The following is a 12,285-nucleotide window of genomic DNA, read 5'->3' as shown; positions in this document are numbered from 1 at the left end:
AACATGTACAATTTGAAAATGCTCTTAATTGAGAATGGACACCCAAGAACAACCAACATAAAAGTATGTTCCTTAGTTTATCTGTCTCCTTTCCACATGAAAAATGGGGAATGCCTTCACAAGAGCCCTTCTTTCTCCGGGGAGGGGGCAGTATTTCCCTCAATGCAGAGTGGTCTTCCCTGCCCATGTACAATGGGTTTAGCTGGAACTCATCACCACCAAGCTGCCAAATCACTTTCCCCAGTCACCCTGTTATTGCACAATGGGCTCATGAACAAAGTGGCCATTGGGGCAGGGATGGAAGTTATGCATGGTCTCAGCAACATGGACCTGTACTCACCAAGGCTGATCTGGCTATGGCCACTGCTGAGCACCCAATCTTCTAACAAAAGAGACTAACACTGAGTCCCTGGTATGGCACGATTCCCCGGGGTAATCTGCTAACTGCCTGCTGGTAAGTTAATCACATTAGATTGCTCCTCTGGTGGAAGGGGCAATATTTATTGGAATAAACACTCACTCTGATATAGATTTGCCTTCCTTGCATGAAATGCATCTGTCCAAATAACTTATCTAATGTCATGGTATTCCACATAATATTGCTTCTGATCAAAGAATTCTTACAGCAAATGAAGTGTGTCAGTAGGCCAGTCCTCATGGAATTCACTGGTCTCACCATGTTCTCTACCAGCCTGAAGCAGCTGGCTTACTAGAAAGGTAAAATGACCTTTTGAAGACTCAGTTACCATGTTAGCTGGGTAGCAGTACTTGCAGGGCTGGGGCCAGGTTTTCCAGAATTCTGACTATATATGCTCTGAATCAGTGTCCAATATATAGTACTGTTTCTCCCATAACCAGGATTCATGGATCCAGGAATTAAGGGGTGGAAATTGGAGTACCATTGTTCGCTATTACATCTAGTGACTCACCAGCAAAATTTTTGCTTCCTGTTTCTGTGACCTTATGTCCTGCTGGCCTAGAGATCTTAATTACATAGGAAGAAATGCTTCCACCAGGAGACACAACAACGATCCCATTGAAATGGAAGTTAAGACTGCCACCTAGCCACTGTAAGCTTCTTATGTCTCTGATTCAGCAGGAAAAGAAAGTAGTTACTTGTGCTGGCTGGGTTGATTGATCCTAGCTAATATAGACTCTGATGTTTGGCTTCAGCCATTGGGTGAAAACCAGTGTCATTTACCACAGGAGGTACAAGTCTAGACAGAAGTTGGAATGGAATTAAGAATTCTCTCTTGAGGCCTGCCCTACCGAAGCCTGCGAGGGAGGGTGGTGACGGTTGCCCGGTCCCATTGTCCCGATGCCCAGCACCAGCACCAGCTGCAAGAGTCAGAAGAAGCTGCAGAAGATCATGGATGTGGCAGAAGATTATGCTAAAGAAAGATATGGAGTATCTTCAATGATACCATCACAAGAAAAACCAGATCGTGCTTTGGTTCAGGTTAGTGACTTGACAATACACAAAGCTGAAGAATTTGTTTGGGTGCGTGCAAGGGTTCATACAAGTACAGCTAAAGGTAAGTAGTGTTTCTTAGTCCTACGTCAGCAACAGTTTAATGTCCAGGCGCTGGCGGTGGGAGATCATGCAAGCAAGCAGATGGTTAAATTTGCTGCCAACATTAACAAAGAGCATCGTAGATGTAGAGGATGTAGTGAGAAAAGTGAATCAGAAAATTGGAAGCTGTACACAGCAAGATGCAGAGTTACATGTTCAAAAGATTTATATGATCAGTTTGACTGAACCCCTCCTGCCCCGGCCGCTGGATGATGCTGTTCGGCCTGAAGCGGAAGGAGAAGAGGAAGGAAGAGCTACTGTTAACCAGGATACAGGATTAGACAACAGAGTCATTGATCTTAGGACATCAACTAGTCAGGTAGTCTTCCGTCTCCAGTCTGACATCCGGCATCTTTTCTTTTTTTTTTTTTTTTTTAAGATTTTTATTTATTTATTTGACAGAGAGAGAGAGATAGTGAGAGCAGGAACACAAGCAGGGGGAGTGGGAGAGGGAGAAGCAGGCTTCCCGCCGAGCAGGGAGCCGGACGTGGGACTCGATCCCAGGACCCCGGGATCATGACCTGAGCCGAAGGCAGACGCTTAACGACTGAGCCACCCAGGTGCCCCGGCATCTTTTCTGAGAGAGTTTAATTAACAAGGATTTTGTGGAGATCCAAACTCCTAAAATTATCTCAGTTGCCCGTGAAGGAGGAGCCAATGTATTTACTGTGTCATATTTTAAAAATAATGCATACCTGGCCCAGTCCCCACAGCTGTACAAGCAAATGTGTATTTGTGCTGATTTTGAGAAGGTTTTCTGTATTGGACCAGTATTCAGAGCTGAAGACTCGAATACCCACAGACATCTAACTGAAGTTGTTGGTTTGGACATTGAAATGGCTTTTAATTACCATTACCATGACGTTGTGGAAGAAATTGCTGGCATCTTAGTACAAATATTCAAAGGACTCCAAGAAAGGTTTCAACTGAAATTCAGACAGTGAATAAACAATTCCTGTGTGAGCCATTCAAATTTTTGGAGCCAAATTTAAGACTTGAGTATTGTGAAGTATTGGCTATGCTTAGGGAAGCTGGAATCCAATGGGAGATTAAGAAGATCTGAGTACACACAATGAAAACTGTTGGGTCATCTGGTAAAAGAAAAGTATGATACAGACTTTTATATTCTTGATAAATATCCTGTAAGGCTGTAAGACCCTTCTATACCATGCCTGACCCAAGAAATCCTAAACAGTACAACTCTTAGGATATGTTCATGAGAAGTGAAGAAATACTATCAGGAACTCAAAGAATACACGATCCTCAGCTGCTAACAGAGCGAGCCTTACATCATGGAATTGATTTGGAGAAAATTAAGGCATACACTGATTCCTTCCACTTTGGAGCCCCTTCTCATGCCAGCAGAGGCATTGGGTTGGAATGAGTGACAATGTTTTTTTGGGGATTGCACAATGTTCATGAGACCTCAATGTTCCCTGGTGATCCCAAATGACTCCCTTCTTAAAGAAAGCCGTGCTTTTTAAATTCTTTCCAGTGACCTGCTATTGACCAGGCTATCCCTTAGCTACTTAAAATATGCAGTGTAGTAAATGTTTTATCTAAAGTGCCACAATTGGGGGGGCGGAGCAAGATGGCGGAGGAGTAGGAGACCTGGATTTCGTCTCCTCTCAGGAATTCAGCTGGATAGGGATCAAACCATTCTGAACACCTACAAACTCAACAGGAGATTGAAGAAAAGAAGAGCAACAACTCTCTCATCAGAAAAGCGACCACTTTCTGGAAGGTAGGACGTGCAGAGAAGTGAATCCGAGGCGATATTCGGGAGGATAGATGACGGGGGAGGGGCCTCCGTCGGCCGCTTCTGGCAAGTGATAGAGCCGCAGAGCACAAAATCGGAACTTTTAGAAGTCTGCTCCACTGAGGGACGTCACTCTGGTGGCTAAGCAGGGGGTGGAACCCTCATGGGACAGTGCGGTCTCAGGACCCTCGGGGTCACAGAAAGACCAGGGGTGCCTGAGTGTGGCAGAGCTCCCAGGTAACGGAGCAGGGAAGCCAGCTGCAGAGGCGGAGCCCAGGCGAGGGCTCTCAGCTCGGGGTGGCCATACACTGTGATCCGCGGCGCAGTCGGGCCGCTGCTCCTCCAGCAGGGACCCAACAAGCGGCAGATCCGGGGAGACTCACCTTCCTCCCCCGGGAGGAGGTGCGCGGGAGTGCACCGCAGGGATCTGCTGGGTTTGGAGACTCCACCCGGGGTCGGGTGCCAGAGATAGAGGCGCGCGGTCACAGGCCGGGCGAGCACGGAGTGTGGCTGGAGACCGGGGAGACGGGAGTGACTGACGGCTTTTCTCTGGGGGCTCACTGAGGAGCGGGGCCCCAAGTTCTCGGCTCCTCTGAGGCAGAGATTGGGAGGCCGCCATTTTCACTCTTCGCCTCCAAAGCTGTACGGAAAGCTCGCAGGGAACAAAAGCCCCGGAGAGCAAACCCCAGCAGATCACTTAGCCGGGAGGGGGCAAGGGTGGGGCAATTCCGCCTCCGGCAGAGACATTTGGAAACCACGGCAACAGGCCCCTCCCCAGAAGATCAGCGAGAACAGCCAGCCAAGACCAAGTTTACCGATCAATGAGAAAGGCAGAACTCCAGCGCTAGGGGAATACTGCACATAGAATTCATGGCTTTTTTTACCATGATTCTTTAGTCTTTCAAAGTTAATTTTTTTTTAACTGTCTTTTTTCTTTTTTTTTTCTTTTTGAATTTTTCTTTTTCCCTTTTTCAACCAACATCTTATCAATCCTTTTTTTAAAAAAAAAATTTTATTTTTCATTTTTAGAGTCATATTCTATCCCTTCATAGTAGTTACCCGTATTTTTGTTGTTCTCTCTTTAAAATTTTCACATAGTTTCTTCTAACAGATTAAAATATACCCTAAATCTCTAGTATATGGTGTTTTCTATTCCCCTGCCTGATCACATCCTCTCCCTTTTTTTTCTTTTTTCTTTTTTTAAATCCTCTTCTTTCTTTTTTCAAACAACTTCTTATCAATTCCTTTTATAAAATTTTTTATAATTTCCATCTTTACAGTCATATTCCATCCCTTCACCATATCAACCCTTATTTTTGTACATATATAAGTTTTTCTTTCTTTAAAATTCTGGGAGGCACTTTCTTCTAAAAGACCAAAATATACCCCAAATCTAGTGTGTGACACTGATCTATATACCAGCCTGATCATATTTGATCACATTCTGTTTTTTTGTTGTTGTTGTTGTTTTGTTTGTTTTTATTTTTATCTTTATCTTTTTCTTTTTCTTTTTTTTTTCTTTTTCTTTTTTCTCTCTTTCCCTTTCTTTTCCCACTGCTTCAGGTCTTTTCTGATTTGTTTAGAGTATATTTTCTGGGGACGTTGTTACTCTGCTAGCATTTTGTTCTCTCATTCATCTATTCTCCTCTGCACAAAATGACAAGACGGAAAAAATCACCTCAACAAAAAGAACAAGAGGTAGTACCGACTGCGAGGGACCTACTCAATACGGACATTAGTACGATGTCAGATCTAGAGTTCAGAATCATCACTTTAAAGATACTAGCTAGGCTTGAAAAAAATATGGAAGTTATTAGAGAAACCCTTTCTGGAGAAGTAAAAGAACTAAAATCTAACCAAGTAGAAATCAAAAAGGCTATTAATGAGGTGCAGTCAAAAATGGGGGCACTAACTGCTAGAATAAATGAGGCAGAAAAGAGAATCAGTAATATAGAAGATGAAATGATGGAAAATAAAGAAGCTGAGAAAAAGAGAGATAAACAACTACTGGATCATGAGGGCAGAATTCAAGAGATAAGCGATACGATAAGACGAAACAACATTAGAATAATTGGGATCACAGAAGAAGAAGAAAGAGAGAGAGGGGCAGAAGGTATAATGGAGCAAATTATAGCAGAGAACTTCCCTAATTTGGGGAAGGAAACAGGCATGAAAATCCAGGAAGCACAGAGAACCCCTCTCAAAATCAATAAAAATAGGTCAACAACCCGACATCTAATAGTAAAACTTACGAGTCTCATAGACAAAGAGAAAATCCTGGGAGCAGCTCAGGAGAAGAGATATGTAACCTACAAGGGTAGAAACATTAGATTGGCAACAGACCTATCCACAGAGATCTGGCAGGCCAGAAAGAACTGGCAGGATATACTCAGAGCACTAAATGAGAAAAATAGGCAGCCAAGAATACTATATCCAGGGCGCCTGGGTGGCTCAGTTGGTTAAGCATCTGCCTTCGGCTCAGGTCATGATCCTGGAGTCCCGGGATCGAGTCCCGCATCGGGCTCCCTGCTCGGCAGGGAGTCTGCTTCTCCCTCTGACCCTCCTCCCTCTCATGCTCTCTGTCTCTCATTCTCTCTGTCTCAAATAAATAAATAAAATCTTTAAAAAAAAAAAAAAAAAAAAAAAAAAAGAATACTATATCCAGCTAGGCTGTCATTGAAAATTGAAGGAGAGATAAAAAGTTTCCAGGACAAACAAAAACTAAAGGAATTTGCAAACACAAAACCAGCCCTACAGGAAATCTTGAAAGGGGTCCTCTAAGCAAAGAGAGAGCCTAAAAGCAACATAGACCAGAAAGGAACACAGACAATATATGGTAACAGTCACCTTACAGGCAATACAATGGCACTAAATTCCTATCTTTCAATAGTTACCCTGAATGTAAATGGGCTCAATGCCCCAATCAAAAGACACAGGCTATCAGACTGGATTAAAAAAACAAGACCCATCCATATGCTGTCTGCAAGAGACTCATTTTAGAACCAAAGACACCCCCAGATTGAGAGTGAGGGGGTGGAAAACCATTTACCATGCTAATGGACACCAAAAGACAGCTGGGGTGGCAATCCTTATATCAGACAAATTAGACTTTAAACCAAAGACTGTAATAAGAGAGGAGGAAGGACATTATATCCTACTTAAAGGGTCTATCCAACAAGAAGATCTAACAATTGTAAATATCTATGCCCCTAACATGGGAGCAGCCAATTATATAAGGCAATTAATAACAAAAGCAAAGAAACACATCGACAACAATACAATAATAGTGGGGGACTTTAACACCCCCCTCACTGAAATGGACAGATCGTCTAAGCAAAAGATCCACAAGGAAATAAAGACTTTAAAGGACACACTGGACCAAATGGACTTCACAGACATATTCAGAACATTCCACCCCAAAGCAATGGAGTAAACATTCTTCTCTAGTGCCCATGCAACATTCTCCAGAATAGATCACATCCTAGGTCATTAATCAGGTCTCGACTGGTACCAAAAGATTGGGATCATTCCCTGCCTATTTTCAGACCACAATGCTTTGAAACTAGAACTCAATCACAAGAAGAAAGACGGAAAGAACTCAAATACATGGAGGCTAAAGAGCATCCTACTGAAGAATGAATGGGTCAACCAGGAAATTAAAGAAGAATTAAAAAAATACATGGAAACCAATGAAAATGAAAACACAACTATTCAAAATCTTTGGGATGCAGCAAAGGCAGTCCTAAGAGGAAAGTATAGAGCAATACAAGCCTTTCTCAAGAAACAAGAAAGGTCTCAAGTACACAACCTAACCCTCCACCTAAAGGAGCTGGAGAAAGAACAGCAAATAAAGCCTAAACCCAGCAGGAGAAGAGAAATAATAAAGATCAGAGCAGAAATCAATGAAATAGAAACTAAAAGAACAGTAGAACAGATCAATGAAACTAGGAGCTGGTTCTTTGAAAGAATTAACAAGACTGATAAACCCCTGGCCAGACTTATCAAAAAGAGAAGAGAAATGACCCAAATCAACAAAATCATGAATGAAAGAGGAGAAATCACAACCAACACCAAAGAAATACAAACAATTCTAAGAACATATTATGAGCAACTCTATGCCAGCAAATTAGATAACCTGGAAGAAATGGAGGCATTCCTAGAGATGTATCAACTACCAGAACTGAACCAGGAAGAAATAGAAAACCTGAACAGACCTATAACCACTAAGGAAATTGAAGCAGTCATCAAAAATCTCCCAAAACACAAAAGCCCAGGGCCAGATGGCTTCCCAGGAGAATTCTACCAAACATTTCAAGAAGAATTAATACCTATTCTTCTGAAACTGTTCCAAAAAATAGAAATGGAAGGAAAACTTCCAAACTCATTTTATGAGGCCAGCATTACCTTGATCCCCAAACCAGACAAAGACCCCATCAAAAAGGAGAATTACAGACCAATATCCCTGATGAACATGGATGCAAAAATTCTCACCAAAATACTAGCCAATAGGATCTAACAGTACATTAAAAGGATTATTCACCATGACCAAGTGGGATTTATCCCTGGGCTGCAAGGTTGGTTCAACATCCGCAAATCAATCAATGTGATACAATACATAAACAAAAGAAAGAACAAGAATCATATGGTCCTCTCAATAGATGCAGAAAAAGCTTTTGACAAAGTACAGCATCCTTTCTTGATCAAAACTCTTCAGAGTATAGGGATCGAGGGTACATACCTCAATATCATAAAAGCCATCTATGAAAAACCTACAGCGAATATCATTCTCAATGGGGAAAAGCTGAGAGCTTTCCCCCTAAGGTCAGGAACGCGGCAGGGATGTCCACTATCACCACTGCTATTCAACATAGTATTGGAAGTCCTAGCCACAGCAGTCAGACAACAAAAAGAAATAAAAGGCATCCAAATTGGCAAAGAAGAAGTCAAACTCTCACTCTTTGCAGATGATATGATACTTTATGTGGAAAACCCCAAGGACTCCACCCCAAAACTGCTAGAACTCATACAGGAATTCAGTAAAGTGACAGGATATAAAATCAATGCACAGAAGTCAGTGGCATTCCTATACACCAACAACAAGACAGAAGAAAGAGAAATTAAGGAGTCGATCCCATTTACATTTGCACCCAAAACCATAAGATACCTAGGAATAAATCTAACCAAAGAGACAAAGGATCTTTACTCAGAAAACTATAAAATACTCATGAAAGAAATTGCAGAAGACACAAAGACATGGAAAAACGGTCCATGCTCATGGATTGGAAGAACAAATATTGTGAAGATGTCAATGCTACCTAGAGCAATCTACACATTCAATACAATCCCCATCAAAATACCATCCACTTTTTTCAAAGAAATGGAACAAATCATCCTAAAATTTGTGTGGAACCAGAAAAGACCCCAAATAGCCAGAGGAATGTTGAAAAAGAAAAGCAAAGCCGGCGGCATCACAATTCCGGACTTCCAGCTCTATTACAAAGCTGTCATCATCAAGACAGCATGGTACTGGCACAAAAACAGACACATAGATCAATGGAACAGAATAGAGAGCCCAGAAATGGACCCTCAACTCTATGGTCAACTGATCCTTGACAAAGCAGGAAAGAATGTCCAATGGAACAAAGACAGTCTCTTCAACAAATGGTGTTGGGAAAATTGGATAACCACATGCAGAAGAATGAAACTGGACCATTTCCTTACACCACACACAAAAATAAACTCAAAATGGTTGAAAGACCTCAATGTGAGACAGGAGTCCATCAAAATCCTAAAGGAGAACACAGGCAGCAACCTCTTTGACCTCAGCCGAAGCAACTTCTTCCTAGAAACATCGCCAAAGGCAAGGGAAGCAAGGGCAAAAATGAACTATTGGGACTTCATCAAGATAAAAAGCTTTTGCAAAGCAAAGGAAACAGTCAACAAAACCAAAAGACAACTGACAGAATGGGAGAAGATATTTGCAAATGACATATCAGATAAAGGGCTAGTATCCAAAATCTATAAAGAACTCATCACACTCAACACCCAAAGAACAAAGAATCCAATCAAGAAATGGGCAGAAGACATGAACAGACATTTTTCCAAAGAAGACATCCAAATGGCCAACAGACACATGAAAAAGTGCTCAGTATCGCTCGGCATCAGGGAAATCCAAATCAAAACCTCCATGAGATACCACCTCACACCAGTCAGAATGGCTAAAATTAACAAGTCAGGAAACAACCAACAGATGTTGGCGGAGATGCGGAGAAAGGGGAACCCTCCTACACTGTTGGTGGGAATGCAAGCTGGTGCAGCCACTCTGGAAAACTGTATGGAGGTTCCTCAAAAAGTTGAAAATAGAGCTACCATATGATCCAGCAATTGCACTACTGGGTATTTACCCCAAAGATACAAAAGTAGGGATCCGAAGGTGTACGTGCACCCCGATGTTTATAGCAGCAATGTCCACAATAGCCAAACTGTGGAAAGAGCCAAGATATCCATCGACAGATGAATGGATAAAGAAGAGGTGGTATATATATACAATGGAATATTATGCAGCCATCAAAAGGAATGAAATCTTGCCATTTGCAATGACGTGGATGGAACTGGAGGGTATTATGTTGAGTGAAATAAGTCAAACAGAGAAAGACATGTATCATATGATCTCACTGATATGAGGAATTCTTAATTGTAGGAAACAAACTGAGGGTTGCTGGAGTGGGAGGTGGGGTGGGAGGGATGGGGTGACTGAGTGATAGACACTGGGGAGGGTATGTGCTCTGGTAAGCACTGTGAATTGTGCAAGACTGTTGAATCTCAAATCTGTACCTCTGAAACAAATAATGCAATATATGTTAAGAAAAAAAAAGAAGAAGAAGAAGAAGGTAGCGGGAGGGGAAGAATGAAGCGGGGCAAATCGGAGGGGTAGACGAACCATGAGAGATGATGGAGTCTGAAAAACAAACAGGGTTCTAGAGGGAGGGGGGTGGGAGGATGGGTTAGCCTGGTGGTGGGTATTGAGGAGGGCACATTCTGCATGGAACACTGGGTGATATGCACAAACAATGAATCATGGAACACTTCATCTAAAACTAATGATGTAATGTATGGGGATTAACATAAGAATAAAATAAATAAATAAAAATAAATTAAAAAATAAAAAAAATAAAGTGCCACAGTTACTTTGGATTAATTCACTATAGGTTACTTTAAAAGAGAGGATTTTTATAACTTTGGACATGTTTCAGTAGGAAATGGTTGAACATTTTAATGAAAAATTCATATGGTTATGTTAAAAATTCATATTGCATTATACAATAAATGTTAACAATTTTAAACAGTTCAAAAAAAAAAAGAAAGAAAGAAAGAACTCTTGGACATGTTATAACCCAGAAGAAATATCAAGTATGGATGTGTGTTTGGAGTCAACAGAGGAGATCAAGTTTCTAGATACAGTACTGCAAGTCATTGACATAGAGATGATTTTGAAAGCTGTGGGACTGGATGGGATCATGTGAGGAAAGAAAGATAGTAAGGATGACCCAGAACTAAGCCCAAGGACTCCAACATTCTGAGATAGAGGAAAGGAGGAGAAGGAGCCAGAGAAGATAAAGAAACAGCAGGTATTATTGCAGAAAGAAAATGAAAGAAGTGTGGGACATAGAAGTCGAAAGGGGAAAGAATTTTAGGAAGCAAAACTGTCACCCAAAGATGGATTCAGATAAGGAAAGAGAAGTGACTTGTACCTGGAGGACAAATTGGAGAACATTGCACACCTTGACAGGTGCAGGCTCAGCAGAGTGGTGGAGGCAGAAGATGAATTGGAGTGTATTAGTTATTTCTTGCTGTGTAACATATTGCCATAAATTGATCCTTAAAACAATGCACATTTATTATCGCACAGTTTCCATGGTTTAGGAGTCTGGGTACGGGCTGGCTGGATTTTCTGCCCAGCCATCTGCATTCAGATGTCAGCCAGGGCTGTAACCTCATCCAGAGCTTAACTCCTCTTCCAAACTCAATGCTTGTAAGTAGAATTGCATTTCTTGCAATTGTAGGTCTGAGACTCAGCTCCTAGAGGCTGCCCACTGTTCCCTACCATGTTGCATTCTCCACCACATGGACTTTGCTTCTTCTAGGCCAGTAGAAGATTCTTCTGGCTTTGAATCTCTGACTTCAGGAAAGGCCCAGTCCTCCTTTACAGACTGCTCTTATTGGCCCAGACCCACCCTGAATAATCTTACCTTTTAATTAATTCGAAATCAATTGATTAGTGACCCAATCACAGAAGTGAAATCCCACCATACGCACAGTTCCACCTACACTCACAGGAAGGAACTATGAGGGTGTGTGCACCAGGGGGTGGAATTTTGCAGGGCCTTATTAGAACTCTGCCTAGGACAAAGAAGGATTGAGAGGTTTGGAAGACACTGATTTAATAAACTGATGATACCTCTGCTCCATCCTGAGTATCTTACCAAGCACCCAACCCTCATTATTGCTGATCTCTAGAACAACCCTATGGGGCAGGTCCTGTTATTAGTCCCATTTTACAAATGAGGAAATTGAAATTCAGAGGATTTGATGACTTCCCAAGGTCATGCTACTATAAGAACACCAGGTTCAAATTACATTCATTCTCCACCAAAGTTCCCTTGTATGGTGTTGTCTTATTGAAAACAGTTATTAATAAGGATAATTGAAGTAAGTCTATGGCCAGGGCTCTTTAGGAATACAGTCACAAGTGACATGTAAGATCCTCCACGTCCAAATGTTGGCCTCAACTTTGCTCCACCCTCCTTCTTTGGTCCCCTCTTCATCCTTCATGGCTGTTCCTCTCAGTTCTTCAACTTCTGCCACATCACTGGGATCAGCCTCTCTTTGTCACCTCCCCACTAGCCTAGGCCCTCTCATACATGGGTTACTATGACAGCCATGAAAAGGTTTC

At 41.9% G+C, this 12,285-nt stretch overlaps 1 pseudogene; it reads left to right on the top strand.

The window, feature by feature from the left end:
- The first annotated feature begins 1,318 nt into the window (after positions 1–1,318).
- Positions 1,319–3,026, top strand: LOC123836907 (aspartate--tRNA ligase, cytoplasmic-like; annotated as a pseudogene).
- Positions 3,027–12,285: the final 9,259 nt, after the last annotated feature.

This window comes from Mirounga angustirostris, unplaced genomic scaffold, assembly GCF_029215605.1.
Source record: "Mirounga angustirostris isolate CCGP_5_RB_7025 unplaced genomic scaffold, mMirAng1.0.hap1 SCAF_8, whole genome shotgun sequence".
NCBI classification, from domain to species: Eukaryota; Metazoa; Chordata; class Mammalia; order Carnivora; family Phocidae; genus Mirounga; species Mirounga angustirostris.
The sequence above is the reverse complement of the archived record's forward strand: the minus strand, read 5'-3'. Positions and strand labels throughout refer to the sequence as shown.